This window comes from Mytilus edulis, chromosome 13, assembly GCF_963676685.1.
Source record: "Mytilus edulis chromosome 13, xbMytEdul2.2, whole genome shotgun sequence".
NCBI classification, from domain to species: domain Eukaryota; kingdom Metazoa; phylum Mollusca; class Bivalvia; order Mytilida; family Mytilidae; genus Mytilus; species Mytilus edulis.
Window position 1 is genome coordinate 37,097,135 of NC_092356.1, and position 13,591 is coordinate 37,110,725.

The window sequence follows — 13,591 nt, forward strand, 5'->3', positions numbered from 1 at the left end:
TTTTATTGCACATATTTTATCAAAGTTAACTGCTTTTGTTTTAGAAATCACACTTTTGTAATACTATGATAGTAAATGGGTGTAAGTTATCAATATCTAGGCGGTAATATGGACAGACTTGATTGTTTCCACTTCAAACTTGAAAGAAAACAATAAAGCGAACACAAAATCTCCCTTTATTCATACCAACGCATTAAACTTTGATATTTTGTAATACATAAGAAATTAAGTTACTATAATTTGTTGCTGTTTAAAACTTATGAATGTACAATTTTATCTATTTTTCATGGATTACTGCATGCTTAAAGAGAAGATAAGTATTATGCTAGCAGTAAATAAGATTGGAATATTCATATCTGCATGCATGTACGAAAGTTTGTTCTTAAGTTTATTGCTTGTTGTGTTTCCATATCTTTTTACGGTTTTAAGAGTCACCCGTTCGATTTCCACACTGCTTAGACAATTATAGTTGTAACTTCATTGGATTTGGTCCCCTTATTTCATTCGGTTCAAACAGAACAAGAGAATCACACGAGAATGGGAAAGGTCATAATAGAAAGTTTTGAACTTTATTAAAACAAAACTGTTTACCTTAAATTGTAAGGATTTTAGTTTATGAGACAATTAGGATGGTGAAATGATCCGTTTCGGCTTTCACAATTAACATTGACGTGCACATGTACAGAGTAGATCCAGTCATTTTAAAAAGGGGGGTTCGGTACCCAGAGTAAAGGGGGGTTCCAACTATATGCTCCCATTCAAACGCATTGATTGTCCAAAAAAAGGGGGTTCCAACCCCGGACCCCCTCTTGAATCCGCCACTGCAGAGTACTGAGTATTTAATACAAGTCTTAGTGAAGATTTAATGAATATCATATTGTTGTTGATAAAAAAAAGTGGCATAATTTTTTAGCTTCAACAGCAATCATTCGATTTCGGACAATACTGAATCGTCCGTATTAAAACACTGAATTGTACAGAACAATCTTTTTGGGGACCATATTTCATTAGCAGCTGAGAAAATTGTGGATTTTTTTATAATGCTGAAATTTAAAAGGACACAAGTAAAAGACTGTTAAGAATTCAAAGGTTCTTTAGGAAGTTAAATTTGCTAGTAGCAATACTTCGTTCATAATGGCCAAGTAAAAAAGAACACCAGTACTAGGCTGATATGAATTGAAAGGTTCTCTAGGAAGCTGAATTTGATAGAAAAATACGAAATATGTTGACCATACCTACCCATTGATTACATACTTTTTCTGTTCTACAGTCCTATAACTTATCAAGATCAAAGTTCCACCAATTTCATCAACGTACAAAGTTATATTCTAATACATGTAGTCTATAAAACGCTTTACTTTCCATCTTGTCAGTATTTAAAACAAGTCTTACTTGAAGATTTAATCAAAACCACATGGTTGTTGATAAAAAAAAAGACAGTGGTATCCTTAATGTTAGTAATCATACGACGTACGGAATAGTTCTTATTAAGACATTGAATTGATTTAAGAAATATGTTGACCATACCTACCCATTGATTACATTCTTATTTCTGTTCAGCAGTCCTTTTGCTTATCAAGATCAAAGTTCCACCAATTTCACCAACGTACAGAAATGTATTCTAATAGTCTATAAAACGCGTTAGTTTCCATCCTGTCTGTCTTCACAAACGTAAATTACAGGTTGAAACATCAGTGAATCTCATAATGTTGTTTTCTCTAGATGAAATAATTTTAGCTAGAATTCTTAATTTGTTTACAATTGAATAATTCGTTTGCATCTTGAAGCCTACAGCAGAAGAGTTAGCACGCAGTTGTTAACGACCTTCCTATGTTTATTCAAGAACGATGGATTATGGATTAACAGAAATGAGGTATCAACGAAGAATAATATAAATGAGTCTTACAGCTGTTTCTTCTGGCTGATGCGATACTTTTGTAATGTTCTAACATGTGGAGATTTATAAATTACAAGAGAAAGATATGTGAATCTAGCTTATGTCTGATGTAAAGTCAAAAAGTAAAAGATATCAATAACAATGAAACATCCGAGATCTTGTGTATCTTCTTCAACTTTTGGTTTTTGATTGTTCCTATGTATCTTTCGAAAGAAAAGAAAATGAAAAGACAAATAGGGTTTAAATAACACCCCACACGAACTATACTATATAGATGAACTCAGGTGCCTGCGTGGAAAGAACTGTTCCTTCTCCTTTAGTTGATCCATCGTGTATTTTTTATGACAAGGCAGAATCCGGTGATGTCCCTAAAGATGAAGTGAGACAAGGGGTTCCGGTTACCACAAATGGAACATAATATCACCTTTGAGACAGCTATTCAATATATTTATTCAAATCATGATCATGTCCGCGTTAAACCTTTGAAGAGATGACTTTAATTCCCTACCAAAACTATCTATTAACAATTTCCGTTTAAGTAGCAACTTTCTATTTATTAAGATTAGCCACTACATGATTTTTTTTCCCGAAACCCTTCACTAATTTGTAGAGTTCCCTACATCTTCAGTGTATATATCTCTATATTATGAATATAAAGAGATATATAAGAATAATAAAACAAGGAACACCAACACGTAGTGTCACCAGACTATGTGCTATGGCAAACACCGAAATAAAAGAATCCAATTAACAAAAAATTAAAAATGTATATTTGAGTAAAGTTCCGTGTTTTCTGGGAAACGGTGCACTGGATGCAAGCCTTGTAATATCGTATCACTTTGCAGGAGGCAAAGCCTACAAAGGCAGGTGCAACCAGAACGGTTCTACATAAAAATAAGAAATTGGCATTTTCTAATTGACCTAAACGGACAATCTATACTTGAAGGTCATGATACCTTTCTTTTACTTCTATAATAGTTCAATGTTTTTCTTATTTCTTGTTCTGCAGTTTCTTTTGTTTCTAGTTCTGTGTTTTTCTAATTGCTTGTTCTATTTTTTAAGTTTAGGGTTCTGGTTTTTTTTCTAATTTCTAGTACTGTGGTTTTTCGATTTCTAGTTCTGTGGTTTCTTTTGTTTCTAGTTCTGTGTTTTTCTAATTGCTTGTTCTATTTTTTAAGTTTAGGGTTCTGTTTTTTTTCTAATTTCTAGTACTGTGGTTTTTTGATTTCTAGTTCTGTGGTTTCTTTTGTTTCTAGTTCTGTGTTTTTCTAATTGCTTGTTCTATTTTTTAAGTTTAGGGTTCTGGTTTTTTTTTTTTCTAATTTCTAGTACTGTGGTTTTTCGATTTCTAGTTCTGTGGTTTCTTTTGTTTCTAGTTCTGTGTTTTTCTAATTGCTTGTTCTATTTTTTAAGTTTAGGGCTCTGTTTTTTTTTCTAATTTCTAGTACTGTGGTTTTTCGATTTCTAGTTCTGTGGTTTCTTTTGTTTCTAGTTCTGTGTTTTTCTAATTGCTTGTTCTATTTTCTAAGTTTAGGGTTCTGTTTTTTTCTAATTTCTAGTACTGTGGTTTTTCGATTTCTAGTTCTGTGGTTTCTTTTGTTTCTAGTTCTGTGTTTTTCTAATTGCTTGTTCTATTTTTTAAGTTTAGGGTTCTGTTTTTTTTTCTAATTTCTAGTACTGTGGTTTTTCGATTTCTAGTTCTGTGGTTTCTTTTGTTTCTAGTTCTGTGTTTTTCTAATTGCTTGTTCTATTTTTTAAGTTTAGGGTTCTGTTTTTTTTTTTTCTAATTTCTAGTACTGTGGTTTTTCGATTTCTAGTTCTGTGGTTTCTTTTGTTTCTAGTTCTGTGGTTTCTTTTGTTTCTAGTTCTGTGTTTTTCTAATTGCTTGTTCTATTTTTTAAGTTTAGGGTTCTGTTTTTTTTCTAATTTCTAGTACTGTGGTTTTTCGATTTCTAGTTCTGTGGTTTCTTTTGTTTCTAGTTCTGTGCTTTCTAATTTCTTGTTCTGCGGTAATTTTTTTTCTAATTCTGTTTGCTGAAAAAAACATGTTCACAAATGGAAGCAAATATATGTCAATCAAGTTATATAGATTCATGAAGATTTCCATTTCACATAACTTTTTTGTCAAAACAGCGATAATTTGTCCCTATTTTAGAAAAAGAGATCTATATCTAATTTGGTCTTTCATTTTATAATACACGGAGGGACTGTATACTTCCAAGACAGAATGATACTTGTTTAAACGATGGGAATGGAATTAAGTCGTATGTCACCCTCTATCTAATTTTGTGATACCGGAATATATTTCACATCATCGCTATATTAGGTATCTTTACAGAAATTCAGAAAGCCTAATTGTATTTGCTAACATTATAGATGTGAATAATATTGAAAGATGTTCCGGAGGGCATCTTGCAGACACTAGAACACCGAATAGTTCCAAACGACATTTATACATCCAAAGAAGAAGTCATGTATGGTGAATTTCATTATCTATATTGTAAATATTTTAAGGCACAAAAACAAATGATTTTCCTAAATTTCGTCTTCATTTAGAATCGTTGGAGAATATTTTAGGTCGTCAAGTGAATTAAAAAAATCACTTTTAACATAATTCATATAATCTGATTCATAAGTTGAAAACCAAATAGTGCAAAACTATGTCACATGGTTAAAAAAGTAAGTATTCATTGACAAATAAAAAAGAAACAGTTAAATAAACTAAGGTCATGCATCATTGTGTTGAATACTTTCGGTCAGATTTCAGTGGCAAATATTTCTTGTAAATACAGGACAATGATAATTCAACATAAAATTGAGAGAGGTCTCTACGTCCGGACTGATATTAGTAAACGAACAGAGTCTGTATATCAACATGTCAGGTATGGACCTTCTGAGTCTTTGCTGACAGATAAAAAAAAAAGCCTACGTCATTGTGTAACGAATTTCTTAACATTTCATAATGATAAAGAAAATTAAGCCAGAAAATACAATGTAAGCAAACAGATTTTCACAGTGCAATTGGCAAAAGCACTGACAATGAAAGTTTTTTAAAAATTAAAATAAAGGTTCCATGTGTTAAATATGCATGTAATGTTAAAATCAAATCTAGACAACAAACCTGCTTTATTTGACATTGGTTTTCTGCTTTCCTAAAATCAAATTTTACAAAGACATAATTTCTTTTCAGATTAATTTGGTAATCCTTTTGTATTTTCTTCATAAAGAATAGACTTGCTTCACCTATACATGTATATTGTAAACGCTTAGTCTGTCGATGTACGGTGATTAGTGATGGATCTTTGAAATATATATAAATAAGAAGATGTGGTATAGAATTGCAAATGAGACAGCACTCCACCAGAGATCAAATGAAATACAAGTTAACAACTGTAGATCCCTGTAAGACATTCAATAATAAGCAAAATCCATAGTGCATCTAGAAAAAACTCACAAGTTTAAGAAAACCAAACGAGAAACTTAACGACCTGATTTATGAACAAAACAATAAACGAAAAACAAATATGACATACAACGAAAAAAGAGAATAACTGAATTACAGGCTTGGGACAGTTAATACAGAATGTGCTGATATATCAAATCTTGTTCTTATATGTATACATGTTCTTCCGTATGTACTTTGGAGAGTTTTTGCCTCTACAAGTGTAGGTGATCGCATGTTTGGCTCGTCAAAATATCATGCTATTTTCTCTTCTTACTTGCACCTCTTAAATGAGATTGTGTATTGCAAGAACTGGTAGAGGTTTCAATAGGTCACCCACAAAACTTTTAATCTTTTGTAAATTCATTTATAAATTGAAAGTTTCTTTGTTTTTTGACAAAGATTGATGTTATGTAACTCCCAATCCTAAGAAAGAGAACTTCTTTGTTGATTCTAAAATAGTTTGATTTGAAACCCATATGTACAATATACATCATACAAATGATTCCTCATCAATTTGATTAGAAAAGTAAAAATAAAGGTGTACATTAAAAAGATAGTTTAATCCTTTGTTTGAAATTTGATTTGTAAACGAGTTATAAGAAACTGTTGAATAATAATAATATTCCTTTTTGAAAAAAAACGTACTGGAACCTGGTTCAACTTTCGCAAACATGCTTTGCGAAACGATACATGGCAGAAATTAAGTACAATGTGTTTTTCTTTGTTGGAAATGTGTATGTCAAGATTTTTTTCTCCTGAAAACAATAAGGTTTCTAAGTTAGTGTCATCCCATTGAAAGTTGCGGGGTTCTTCGCGTGCAGAGAGCGAGGCACTTATCCAAATATCGCTTTCGATATAGATATGACTTTCTACGCGTCTCATAATTTGTGAAATATGACCAGAAATAAATCGTTGTCAAAAAGGAATAGATGGCAGGTTATTTCGGGTTTTACTTTTATTCTCATTCAAAACATAATGAAATTATTTGTTTTAAAGAAATCACTGATGATTAGATAAACGCTTCATGTTTGCCACCATTACTTTGTATGATATCGTCCTGTTCTTAACATATATGAAATATTTGCCACTGAACCTTTTTAAGCAACTTCCTAGCAATCAATCAATCAAAGTTTGATGTCATCAGTATTTATTTTTAAAATCTCAAGCAGTTTTCAGAAAATGTGAAATGAGAGAAAATGAATATCATGAATAATGTATAAGTTTTGCCGAGGTAATAGCATAGACTTCAAAATCACACACACACATATATATAACAAATGCCATTGCAGGAATCTGTTATGATTTTAAGGGGACAAAACATAAATGATGCAATACAAATTCTTATTCCTTTGTCTCTTTTACCACGACTGCATAATTTTTAAAAGTATAATACAGTTGAGAATGGAATGGGGAATATGATAAACAACCCGACCAAAGAGCAGAAAACGACAAAGGCCTATAATGGGTCTTCAAAACAGCGAGAAAATCCCACACCCGCAGACGGGCTTCAGCTAGCCCATTAACACATATGTGAACTAGTCTATGTATTAATAAATCCCTGGCTTTCAACGTTTTCGGTTTAAGCGCTTCTAATGGAGGTAACTCCAGAAAATAGCTCCGGACGGAATCAATAATTATGAAACATTATTAATCTTCTTAAGATGAAAGTTGTTAAAGTTATCGGATAAACTTTCATTAGCAATTTTATGCTAATTTATCAGTTTGGTGTCCAAAAATGGTTACACTCTGACCAATATTGAAAAGAAAGTATAAGAAAAAATATGTACTGTGTGTTTTAATCAACTTCAATAATTTGCAGGGCAGACGTTATTGTCATATCTATTTGGAAGGTCGCGACTTGAGAATAAACTGAATTCGCAATCTTTATTTATTAGCTAATTGACATTTGTATGATATATTTCCGCACAAAAGTGAACGTAAAATAAATATATGAAAATTTGTTGTCATCTTCCCATCGGCAGTTAACCCCTTTCCAAAAATGGTCAAACGTTTGTTTGTGTAGGAGGTATGAATATACAGTCATGTCAGATCAGAGTTTGGATGTTAAACCGATGCTTCGTATAAAGGTTGTCGTGTCTTATAAACATTAAGAACGACCCTCGCAACACAATTTCTGTCCATATCCAATGTACACTCATTTTCCTGTGACGGACCAAATTTTCGGTTTTCATCCCGGAAGACCCATTCGTTGATTTGTTCTCCGACTGAAAAAGCATGAAATATTTACCACATGACGTAAAACAAACAAATATCAATTAATATAATGAATTTCTAATACTTGCATTTCATTTGAAAAATATACGTATTAGGGAAAACACATTTCCCCCTATTTTATTTACTTAGAGTTAAAATCTGGTAGTTGTTAAAACCTAAAGGAACTAGAATATCAAAGATAAAATCTTTTGAATCCTAACCTAATCATATACATAACAGATTTTATAACAATTTTAGAAACAAATTCAATAAATCAAAATCCTATCCAGCACTATATACATTGTTGGTGTAGACAGTATTGCTACAAGTACCTGTTGTAACATTATACTTTAAAGTACACCATCAACTAACTTGAATTAATTTGTCTTATTGTGTTCTTATGTTGTGCTGTTATACCATTGTCCAGTTTGAGCGCTCGCAAATATATAAATCCTCGCCACAGTCATGAGCCTGGAATTCAGTGTTTGTCGTTGGTTTGCTCTCTTTCATATTTGATTTTAGGTTATTGTTTTAAACATAAATTAGGCAGTTAGTTATCTTACATTTTGTTATATGGGTAGTGTTCTTAGAGCTACAAATACGATATTTTTTTCACATTTTTGAATGAAGTACGGTGCACATCTGGTTTGTTTTCAGCAACATTATTTTTCCAACATATGAGTGAATAAAATAATTGTGGTGAATGAATTTGTACACAAAACCTTTTTTTAAACATGTGACAGCAAAACAAATATTTATGTCACAAAAAAATTGAGATCATATGTGAAAACAAATCCCGTGACTACCCTTAGTTAGTGCTTACAAAAGCAGAATCTTTGCAGTTCCTTTCAAAAGGAATGTGCACCTGCCGGTATTTCAACATTAACATTTCTTATACGTTTTACTTTGAACTAAATATTATAAACAACATTATACCGTTTTAAATATAACATACCAAATACATAACGAACACTTTAGTGAAAATTTATGGAACTTATGGACAAAATGGCAATAAAAATAAAATAAACTTTCTTTTAAATTGTATCATTTTAAGAGATTGTTTGTTGTCATATTTGAGCTTTTAAGTGCAGTTCTCTTACGGCAAGCAAACAAACATTCGCCTCAGTGCATATGATGAAAGATTTAGATAGCGAATGCATGCCATTTAATTTTCATTTAGCATCAATAATTTTGAATAATTTAACAATTTGTCATTTAAAAAGCATTTTAGAAGGTGCTTATAGTACTTTGTGCGTGTCATTTTCATAGCCTTACGCGATATACAAAATATGACATTTTGATAAAATTTATATATATCCATAAATAACAGTACACTGAGAAGTGTTACATTCATTTCATCATTTGAATTTCAAATATACAAGAATTTAACTGCTATAAAAATCGCTTTTATTACTTTCGTTACAACTTCAAACCAACCAACATCCGGTGTATCGGGAAAAGTGCGACGCTCCTTGCAACATTCTGGGGATTCGCAGGCGTTGTATTAAAAAGTAAAATCACAAAAATACTGAACTCCGAGGAAGATCAAATCGAAAAGTCCCTAATCACATGGCAAACCTGGTTTTATAGCGCTAAACCTCTCATTTTGTACGACAGTCTCATCAAATTCCGTTATATTTACAAATGATGCGTGAACACACAAAATAAATATTATAGTCAAAATATGGGTACAGCAGTCATCATCGTGTTACAATTTTAAAAGGAAATACATTGCTTCCCGTGTCTGACGTCAGAAAATTTTGTACGTCACATATTTTTGTCGTTCAATGTTTATATAAACAATTTTAAAATTTCCCATGGGCAACATTCTGTGGATTTGCAGGCGTTGTATTAAAACAAACTTTAAATTATCCTTCAAACGTTATATTTAGTTTCTCCTACATCCTAGTTGAACCTTTTTAAAACTGATCTATTTTATTTTAATTGCTCAATTAGTTCTTCTGTTTTAAAATATACATGGAACATGGACGTTACATGCAAACAACTACAACTCATGAAACTAATCTACTAAGTAGGCACACCAGCATTACTAAAAGAGTTGTAAAAACTAGGCGTTCTATATTTGTTGATAACTGTTCTTTCATGCCTTCATATTAGGAAAGTAATAGTATCAGAATTTCTTATATTGTAAAATAAATCCTATCAAAGTTGTCATACAGCAGACTGATTTGCTATCTATTTTAAAGATATATATATAATATTTGTAATTGAAAATGAAGATAACTATGGCAAGCCGTTCTCGTCAAAAACTATGTTTAAACCCTTTTTTTTCGAAAAAATTACACAATGAGATTAAAAAACCTAAAATAACACACTGAGAAATCGAAATTACACACTGCGAAATCGAAATTACACACTGAGATTAAAAAAAATGAAAAACACACACTGAGAAATCAAAATGACACACTGAGATTTTAAAAAGACACACTGAGATTAAATAAATTGAAAAACACATACTGAGAATTGTTAATTACACACTGAGATTTCAAAAATACACATTGAGATTAATATGCAAACTACTTATGAATATTCATGAGATGAATAATTCAACAGATTAATATCATGGTCTCTAGAACTCTTGTCATTATAATGAAATGCGGTTCCTTCAACCAACGTTCATAATAAATTTCAAGACTTAACATCGTTTTTTGCTAACTAATATTCATAAGTTATTTATCAATATGATTTAGAATACTATTATTGCTAACGGTGTATCGGGATTGTTTGCTTAAAACTGTTTAAGCATAGGTCCTTTTTTTAAAATCTTTCAACTGTTACCCTGATTTCGCAAGGTAATCTTTTATATTTTTGTTGTTACGTTTATATGTTATAATAGACACTTGGGTGAACAGGTCATTGCATTGTTTGTCTTTTTGTAGATTGATCCGCTGATTTCTTATAAATTTTTATAAAGTTTTCAACATTTGGTTATGTCAGAGACATATAATACATGTCTCTGGTTATATTTTGTAATGAGAGTAAGAGGGTATTTGTCTTGTTCTATTAGTCTTTAACGTTGTATTGCTAATGTATTTGATAAAACATTTGGCACCAGATTGAAGGACTAACGAGTTATGTCCCCTAATTGTTTTAAGCTTGTAATAGATTAAGATTACGTATGCTAATTAGATATTTGCGCATAAAAAGTGCGCACAAATCTCAGTGTGTAATTTAAAATTCTCAGTTTGTGTTTTTCAGTTTATTTCATCTCAGTGTGTCTCTTTGAAATCTCAGTGTGTAATTTTCAATTCTCAGTGTGTAATTTTCAATTCTCAGTGTGCATGGTGTGTAATTTTCAATTCTCAGTGTGTGTTTTTCATTTTTCGTAATTTCAGTGCGTCTTTATGAAATCTCAGTGTGTAATTTCTTATTCTCAGTGTGTGTTTTTAGGTTTTTCTAATCTCAGTGTGGTTTTTTTAAAATTCTCAGTGTGTAAAATTTCGAAAAATGTTTTAAACATAGTTTTGACGAGAACGGCTTGCCATAGATAACACCTTATAAGAAATAAGATGTGGAAACACTTGGTTTATTGTATATCATTTGATTTTGGCTTTGGACTAAGTTAGCTTTCAGTAACTGCATGTGCTCTTCTTTAATCTATTATAATTTTTGTCTTCTGTCTATTCATAACGTTTTATGCTGTGATTAGTTACGATTCGATGAATCGGGTCCTTTCAAACTAATTTTTAATTTTGTTGTAAAGTTTTGCTGTTGCAACAAACTCCCAGATTAGCGGAGGGTTGAACGCTCGAAAACATGTTTCACAACACCACAGTCCTCATGTTCTCTCTTTTGAATTGTTCCTATTTTGACATACCGAAGCCTTTTAAAGGTTTCTATCTAGTATGGGTTTTGCTTAATTTTGAAGGCCATATGGCGAACACATATAGTGCATGCTGAACGTGGTGCCAAATACCAATCATTCAATTAATTATTCTTTAGTGAATACCACACCCTCTTATTTTTATATAGTTAAAAGATGTCATAAGTTTGCGACAATTTAGTAATATCTTAGTTGTAATTTAACTAATGGAAGTGTATTATCAATACAACAACTTGTGTGCATAACTATAATTTAAGTTATTTTACTGTGTGTTTCATAACCTCTCTCACATTTTCATGTCAGAAAAAGCAATAGATTATTATATGCTGTGCATGAAAGCTATATAATACTTAATAATCAGTGCCCTGATCTTGCACTGCAGTTTTGCATTAAATGTATTTAAATTCAGAATGTTTTATTAGTTATAATTTGACGTTATATCTGACAGTGACAAGCTTGATTCACGAGTTGCTTTGTAAGTCTGTTATTCTAATACTTAATTAAAAGCCAAGTTATCAATAAAGAAAATTCCAAAATATGAGTTTCGATAATAGCTATGAATCAGTGTATTTGCGTTGAAATAGTAGATTAATACACGTGAATTTTTAAAAGCTGAATACAATTTGTGATGCGCGTTTCTTTGTTTCACGTATTATTTAGCTATAAAGTAGTAGGCTAGCTACAGCCACCTTGTGTTACATTACATTTGAATAAATGTACAAAGTCAGGAATATAACAGTTGTTATCCATTAGTTTGATGTGTTTAAGCTTTTTGTTTTGCTATTTGAATTTACCTCGGAGTTCAGTATTTTTGTGATTTTATTTTTATATCCTTCAAATGTCAATGAGATGTTTCAATGTCAAATAACTGTATATTTATATTGTATGATATCTGTCATACACATTTCTGTAGGGCTACTTCTTGCATTCCTAATTCAACTGTATAAAATAACGTGGATTTAAGACTATTCAGTATTATAAAAATGCGAGAAGGCCTTATCACTACAAATACGTTTTGCTACCAGGCATTTCTGCACAAAATAATCTAGGTGAAATACCTATTTTTGTTCGACAGTACCTACGCAAAGCAAGTGTTGCTGATTGAATAGACCCGGATTAAGTATTCAGAACAAAGAGTTGTCTTAGAATAATTCTTTCCATTCAATCAGTAGTATATATATTTTGCTTCGGTACTGTCGAACGAAAAATAAGCAAGGATCTGATGTAACTCTGTGTAAGGTGTTAACTCCAGGTCCATCAGATGCGTGTATCTACCCGTTTAAAAGCTTTTTCCGTTACTAAGTAACAAGACAAAAAAGTCATCAACAAATATATTAGTGTTGTTACAAAGTAAATAGATTCATTAACAAATAATTGTTCCGATTGCTTAGCAGATTTCAACGACCTTCTCAAAACACAAAGTAAGACACATGTGTTACCATCAGCAGAGACCACAACTATTTCTCTCTGTGGAATTACAGTACTATTAACGTAATTCCGTTTATGTAAAATAACTTACCAACTTAGGTTTCGTATGGTGCTATGCAACACGTGACGTTCCATTCTACTGGAGGTATAGTGTTTGTCAATAGATTTAACACATCAAAGTGAGATCTTAATGAATTTTTAGTACTTTTTATAACTGCCGGTGTAGTTATTCCATGCCAATCGAGGAAAATGTAATATCCTTTTACTAGAATGTCAGTGGATCTAATTGTCAGTTATTGAATTCACTCTGAACTTGTCCCCATTTTCATCGTGAAATGTTTTGTCATATGACTTTAGACAGACGTGTATTAAGAGAACTATATACAGCTCTTTGGTTAAAGCTGGTTTTATGTAGCAAACTGCCACACGTGGACTTGGATGACATACTTAAGACGTTAACGTATCTATAGACAGTAACGTTTATTTGTTTTTATATCTTTTGTTGTTTCTTTGTGTCCTTTGATATGGACTTTTATGTTGCATTCAAAACATAGGCAAATATAACTGCAGTAAATTGTTTGAGCAATTGTTGCGTTCTTCAATCGATCCAATTTTTACTCACTGTCAAAAGTCATACTGTGACCTATAGTTGGTTATACACTGACCTATTTCAAGAAGGAAATACACACCATTTCATAGTATCCGTATGATTCGCCTATTTTGTCACTGTCGATGACGGCCTCTCTTTAGGCTCTCCTGATTT